This window comes from Melanerpes formicivorus, unplaced genomic scaffold, assembly GCF_026170545.1.
Source record: "Melanerpes formicivorus ecotype bairdi unplaced genomic scaffold, bMelFor1.0.p_v2 SCAF_414, whole genome shotgun sequence".
Taxonomy (NCBI): Eukaryota; Metazoa; Chordata; class Aves; order Piciformes; family Picidae; genus Melanerpes; species Melanerpes formicivorus.
The window spans coordinates 37,830-45,000 of NW_027142766.1; positions in this window are offsets into that span (position 1 = coordinate 37,830).

Here is a 7,171-nt window from a genome sequence, read left to right on the forward strand (position 1 = left end):
AGCCTCCCCCGCACGCTCTGCAGGCTTCTCAGCCACCCCAGGCCGCAGCAGAAGCCTCTCCCGCACGCTCTGCAGGCTTCTCAGCCACCCCAGGCCGCAGCAGAAGCCTCTCCCGCACGCTCTGCAGGCTTCTCAGCCACCCCAGGCCGCACCAGAAGCCTCTCCCGCACGCTCTTCAGGCTTCTCAGCCACCCCAGGCCGCACCAGAAGCCTCCCCCGCACGCTCTGCAGGCTTCTCAGCCACCCCAGGCCGCACCAGAAGCCTCTCCCGCACGCTCTTCAGGCTTCTCAGCCACCCCAGGCCGCACCAGAAGCCTCCCCCCGCACGCTCTGCAGGCTTCTCAGCCACCCCAGGCCGCACCAGAAGCCTCCCCCGCACGCTCTGCAGGCTTCCCACCCACCCCAGGCCGCAGCAGAAGCCTCTCCCGCACGCCCTGCAGGCTTCTCAGCCACCCCAGGCCGCAGCAGAAGCCTCTCCCGCACGCTCTGCAGGCTTCTCAGCCACCCCAGGCCGCAGCAGAAGCCTCTCCCGCACGCTCTGCAGGCTTCTCAGCCACCCCAGGCCGCAGCAGAAGCCTCTCCCGCACGCTCTGCAGGCTTCCGTCCCACCCCAGGCCGCACCAGAAGCCTCCCCCCGCACGCTCTGCAGGCTTCCGTCCCACCCCAGGCCGCACCAGAAGCCTCCCCCGCACGCTCTGCAGGCTTCTCAGCCACCCCAGGCCGCACCAGAAGCCTCCCCCGCACGCTCTGCAGGCTTCTCAGCCACCCCAGGCCGCAGCAGAAGCCTCCCCCGCACGCTCTGCAGGCTTCTCAGCCACCCCAGGCCGCAGCAGAAGCCTCCCCCGCACGCTCTGCAGGCTTCTCAGCCACCCCAGGCCCCAACAGAAGCCTCTCCCGCACGCTCTGCAGGCTTCCGACCCACCCCAGGCCGCACCAGAAGCCTCCCCCGCACGCTCTGTAGGCTTCTGACCCACCCCAGGCCCCAACAGAAGCCTCCCCCGCACGCTCTGCAGGCTTCTCAGCCACCCCAGGCCGCAGCAGAAGCCTCTCCCACACGCTCTGCAGGCTTCTCAGCCACCCCAGGCCGCAGCAGAAGCCTCTCCCGCACGCTCTGCAGGCTTCTCAGCCACCCCAGGCCGCACCAGAAGCCTCTCCCGCACGCTCTGCAGGCTTCCGACCCACCCCAGGCCGCACCAGAAGCCTCCCCCCGCACGCTCTGCAGGCTTCTCCGCCACCACAGGCCGCACCAGAGGATCTTTTGCACCTCTCTGGACGCCACCCAGAGACTCCAGGCCGCACCAGAGGCCCCCCCCCCCCAACCATTTACAGGCTGCAGTGCCAGCCTAGGCCCCGCTGGCAGCCTCCCTTGTCTGCTTTGGAAGGCCTCCCATCCACTCCAGACCTGCCTGGAGGCCTCCCTCGACTGCTCCCGGGGCCCTCGAAGCCACCCTAGGCCTTTCTGGAGGACCTGCTCGACCGCTCGGGCGGCTTCTGACGCACCCTCGGCCATCCGGCGCCCAGCAGCTCCCAGGGCCAGGCACCGGCCTCCCCCTCCGGCCGCCCCTGGGGCCGGGGGTGGCTCGGACTCGGCGCCCCCAACGTGTCGTCCCGTCCCCCCCCCGCCCCGCACCGCCGAACATTCGCTGCAGCCGAGGGCTTGCCGCTCGACGCCTACCCCACCCGCCCAGCCCCCCGCTGCGGCCCGGCGCTGCCCCGGCCGCTGCGCCCCGCCTCTCATCGCTCCCCCCACCCGGCAACCGGCCGCCGGGCACGGCAAGTCCCAGGGCAGGGAACAGGTGCTGCCGGGACCCCCGTGCTGGCTGCCGGCTTCCCGGGGCTGCCCCGGGCACGGACAGGTCGCCCCCCCGCCCCGGCGAATGTTCACCGAACCGGCTGCCGGCTGCCTTCGAGCACCCCCCGCCCCCCGCCACTATCGTCCCCCCCCGCCCCCCCTCCGCCTCCGCTGCCGCTTCTCCCCGCACCGCCTCCACTGCCTCCCCCCGCCGCCGGCGAACGAGTCGGCGGATCCGTAGGGTGCCGGGAGCCCGAACGGCGAGCGGCTCCGGCTGCTGCCGGGACCGCGGGGATTCGAGCCGCTCCGGCCGCGGCCGGGACCCCGTGCCGGAAGCCGGCATCCCGGGACGGCCCCGGGACGGCCCCGGTCGCCGGCCGGGTGACGTTCAGCGAAGCGGCTGCCGGCTGTCTTCGAGCCCCCCCCCCTCCGCCTCCGCTGCCGCTTCTGCCCGCACCCCCTCCACTGCCTCCCCCCGCCGCCGGCGAACGAGTCGGCGGATCCGTAGGGTGCCGGGAGCCCGAACGGCGAGCGGCTCCGGCTGCTGCCGGGACCGCGGGGATTCGAGCCGCTCCGGCCGCGGCCGGGACCCCGTGCCGGAAGCCGGCATCCCGGGACGGCCCCGGGACGGCCCCGGTCGCCGGCCGGGTGACGTTCAGCGAAGCGGCTGCCGCCAGTCTTTGGGCCTCCCCCGTGCCGGGGCCGCGGGGCTTCGAGCCGGTCCGGCCGCGGCCGGGATCCGGGGCCGGACGATGGCTTCCCGGGCCGGTCCCGGTCGCCTCCCGGGTGACGTTCACCGAAGCGGCTGACGGCTGTCTTCGAGCCCCCCCCCCCCCTCCGCCTCCGCGGCCGCTTCTGCCCGCACCCCCTCCACTGCCTCCCCCCGCCGCCCGCGAACGAGTCGCCGGATCCGTAGGGTGCCGGGAGCCCGAACGGCGAGCGGCTCCGGCTGCTGCCGGGACCGCGGGGATTCGAGCCGCTCCGGCCGCGGCCGGGACCCCGTGCCGGAAGCCGGCATCCCGGGACGGCCCCGGGACGGCCCCGGTCGCCGGCCGGGTGACGTTCAGCGAAGCGGCTGCCGGCTGTCTTCGAGCCCCCCCCCCTCCGCCTCCGCTGCCGCTTCTGCCCGCACCCCCTCCACTGCCTCCCCCCGCCGCCGGCGAACGAGTCGGCGGATCCGTAGGGTGCCGGGAGCCCGAACGGCGAGCGGCTCCGGCTGCTGCCGGGACCGCGGGGATTCGAGCCGCTCCGGCCGCGGCCGGGACCCCGTGCCGGAAGCCGGCATCCCGGGACGGCCCCGGGACGGCCCCGGTCGCCGGCCGGGTGACGTTCAGCGAAGCGGCTGCCGCCAGTCTTTGGGCCTCCCCCGTGCCGGGGCCGCGGGGCTTCGAGCCGGTCCGGCCGCGGCCGGGATCCGGGGCCGGACGATGGCTTCCCGGGCCGGTCCCGGTCGCCTCCCGGGTGACGTTCACCGAAGCGGCTGACGGCTGTCTTCGAGCCCCCCCCCCCCCCCCTCCGCCTCCGCGGCCGCTTCTGCCCGCACCCCCTCCACTGCCTCCCCCCGCCGCCCGCGAACGAGTCGCCGGATCTGTAGGGTGCCGGGAGCCCGAACGGCGAGCGGCTCCGGCTGCTGCCGGGACCGCGGGGATTCGAGCCGGTCCGGCCGCGGCCGGGACCCCGTGCCGGAAGCCGGCATCCCCGGACAGCCCCGGGACGGCCCCGGTCGCCGGCCGGGTGACGTTCACCGAAGCGGCTGCCGGCTGTCTTCGAGCCCCCCCCCCCCTCCGCTTCCGCTGCCGCTTCTGCCCGCACCCCCTCCACTGCCTCCCCCCGCCGCCGGCGAACGAGTCGGCGGATCCGTAGGGTGCCGGGAGCCCGAACGGCGAGCGGCTCCGGCTGCTGCCGGGACCGCGGGGCTTCGAGCCGCTCCGGCCGCGGCCGGGACCCCGTGCCGGAAGCCGGCATCCCGGGACGGCCCCGGGACGGCCCCGGTCGCCGGCCGGGTGACGTTCAGCGAAGCGGCTGCCGCCAGTCTTTGGGCCTCCCCCGTGCCGGGGCCGCGGGGCTTCGAGCCGGTCCGGCCGCGGCCGGGATCCCGGGCCGGACGATGGCTTCCCGGGCCGGTCGCCGGTCGCCTCCCGGGTGACGTTCACCGAAGCGGTTGACGGCTGTCTCCGAGCCCCCCCCCCCCCCCCCCTCCGCCTCCGCGGCCGCTTCTGCCCGCACCTCCTTCACTGCCTCCCCCCCGCCTCCCGCGAACGAGTCGCCGGATCCGTAGGGTGCCGGGAGCCCGAACGGCGAGCGGCTCCGGCTGCTGCCGGGACCGCGGGGATTCGAGCCGGTCCGGCCGCGGCCGGGACCCCGTGGCGGAAGCCGGCATCCCGGGACGGCCCCGGGACGGCCCCAATCGCCTCCTGGGTGACGTTCACCGAAGCGGCTGCCGGCTGTCTTCGAGCCCCCCCCCCCCTCCGCCTCCGCTGCCGCTTCTCCCCGCACCCCCTCCACTGCCTCCCCCCCGCCGCCGGCGAACGAGTCGGCGGATCCATACCGTCCCGAGAGCCCGAGGCGGCGGCACCCAGTGCGGGTCCGGCCGAGGCCGGGACCCCGTGCCTGTCGCAGGCTTCCCGGGACGGCCCCGGAACGGCCCCGGTCGCCGGCCGGGTGACGTTCAGCGAAGCGGCTGCCGCCAGTCTTTGGGCCTCCCCCGTGCCGGGGCCGCGGGGCTTCGAGTCGGTCCGGCCGCGGCTGGGACCCCGTGCCTGTCGCAGGCTTCCCGGGACGGCCCCGGAACGGCCGCGGTCGCCGGCCGGGTGACGTTCACCGAGGCGACTGCCGGCTGTCTTCGAGCCCCCCCCCCCCCTGCCGGAGCCGCGGGGATACGAGCCGGTCCGGCCGCGGCCGGGACCCCCGTGCCGGAAGCCGGCATCCCGGGACGGCCCCGGGACGGCCCCGATCGCCTCCTGGGTGACGTTCACCGAAGCGGCTGCCGGCTGTCTTCGAGCCCCCCCCCCCCCCTCCGCCTCCGCTGCCGCTTCTGCCCGCACCCCCTCCACTGCCTCCCCCCGCCGCCCGCGAACGAGTCGCCGGATCTGTAGGGGGCCGGGAGCCCGAGGCGGCGAGCGGCTCCGGCTGCTGCCGGGACCGCGAGGCTTCGAGCCGGTCCGGCCGCGGCCGGGATCTCGTGCCGAACGTCGTCTTCCCGGGACGGACCCGGGAGGGCCCCAGTCTCCTCCCGGGTGACGTTCACCGAAGCGGCTGCCGGCTGTCTTCGAGCCCCCACCCCTGCCGTGGCCGCGGGGATTCGCCCCGGTCCGGCAGCTGACGGTTCCCTGTGTCGGACGCCGGCTTCCCGGGACTGCCCCGGGACAGCCCCGGTCGCCTCCCGGGTGACGTTCACCGAAGCTGCTGCCGCCTGTCTTTGTCCCCCCCCCCCCCGTGCTCTCCCTCAGGCGGGAGGTAGACGTGCTCTCCCTCGGCGAGTAGACGTGCTCTCCCTCGGCGAGTAGACGTGCTCTCCCTCGGCGAGTAGACGTGCTCTCCCTGGGCGAGTAGACGTGCTCTCCCTGGGCGAGTAGACGTGCTCTCCCTCGGCGAGTAGACGTGCTCTCCCTGGGCGAGTAGACGTGCTCTCCCTGGGCGAGTAGACGTGCTCTCCCTGGGCGAGTAGACGTGCTCTCCCTGGGCGAGTAGACGTGCTCTCCCTGGGCGAGTAGACGTGCTCTCCCTGGGCGAGTAGACGTGCTCTCCCTGGGCGAGTAGACGTGCTCTCCCTGGGCGAGTAGACGTGCTCTCCCTGGGCGAGTAGACGTGCTCTCCCTCGGCGAGTAGACGTGCTCTCCCTGGGCGAGTAGACGTGCTCTCCCTCGGCGAGTAGACGTGCTCTCCCTCGGCGAGTAGACGTGCTCTCCCTCGGCGAGTAGACGTGCTCTCCGCGGAGCTCGCGCTTGTCGCCAAGGGGTCGCTGTTGCGCTCTGCCTCCGCCTACGTCATCGTACAAGCCGGCGTGATTTCTGCGACCTGCCGCTGGGCGGAGGTCGGCTGGTTGTGCGCTCGCGGAGCTGACGGCCCTCCAGTTCCGTATATGAGGGAACAAGCGACGCCGAGCACTCCCAGGGCAGCGCTGCCGAGCGGCTGCTCCAAGCCACCCGCCAGGCGGCTGGGCAGGGGTCCGTCTGGCTTCTCGGTGGCTTTCGCCCGGGTCAGAGAGGGGACCCGCGGGGCCGAACAAAGGCGCGGCGGTTTGGAGCGGCCGCTGGCGCACCCTCAGCGGTGTTGGATGGGTTTCGCTCGTCCGTGAGCCGGAGCCCAGCCCGGGCTCGGCAACGAAAGCGGGGAAAAGAATAAAAGTTGACGAGTGGCTGGCGCCGGCCACTGCCGAAGTGTGGAACCCCCGAAGCGAAGTTTGCCCGGTGGGGCACGGGGGCAGAGAAAGCCGGGGAGACGTGGTGCCGGCGTCGGTCCCCACCAAGAATGGAAAGCAAGCCCGTCCAGGCACGGCGAGAGAGAGCCCGGTAAGGGGCAGAGAGAGTTCCCAGCACTGGACCCTCTTCACGGGGGTTCCCCCCCATGGCCAAAGCCGCAGCCCGCGGGGGCACGGCATCTAAGGGAAAAGCCAGCGGCGGTGACTGGCCACTCGTATGCTATGGAGCCCGGCATGGGGGGAGGAGGGCAAGCCGGTGCCCCAGCACGGCTTCCTCCTGGCTCCAGAGGGGCGCCCCGTGATGGAGATGTAACTCGGTGCAGCTTGAGGGAAAATGCAAGCCCACATTTCGGGGAGGCAGAGGTGCCCTGTGAGCCGGTGCGGCCCGGTGCAGCTTGCCCCCCCCCCCCCATCTCTGGAGGGCGCCCCGTTTGCTCCTCCGGCGTGTTGCCCGCACGCCGAGCCCCGTGCCTGCTGGCTGCTCCCGAGGGCGGTGGCGGGTGCGCGTGGCTGTGTCTGTCCCAGAAGAGCGAGGCCGTGGGGCCTCCGCTGGCTTCCTTTCCTTCTGTCCTTGTTGATCGATGAGGCCTTTCGGGTCGCGTCGGAAAGGGCCCCCGGCCGGCAGGGCAAGGGCGGTCTTCCTTTCCACTTCGCTTCCCGTCGCGTGTGAGGTGTCGTCCTCGTTCCCCCAGCCCCGAGCGGCTCGAGCGGGGGGGAGCCGTGGCGTTAGCGGCCCGGCGCGTGCCTTGCCGCATCCTCCCCTTTCCACCTCCCCCCCGGCGCTGGGGCAGGGTTCGGGGACCGGTCTACCGCAACCGGCTTTGTGACTGCTGCGTGGCCCCGTGAGTTTTCAGGTGTCCTAAAACGCGTGAGGCGCCGGTGTCGTCCTCGGTTCCGGGTACCCGCGGGTGCCGGCCGCGAGCAGCTGCGTGTGGCGGGGGTTGGCCGAGCCGAGAGCG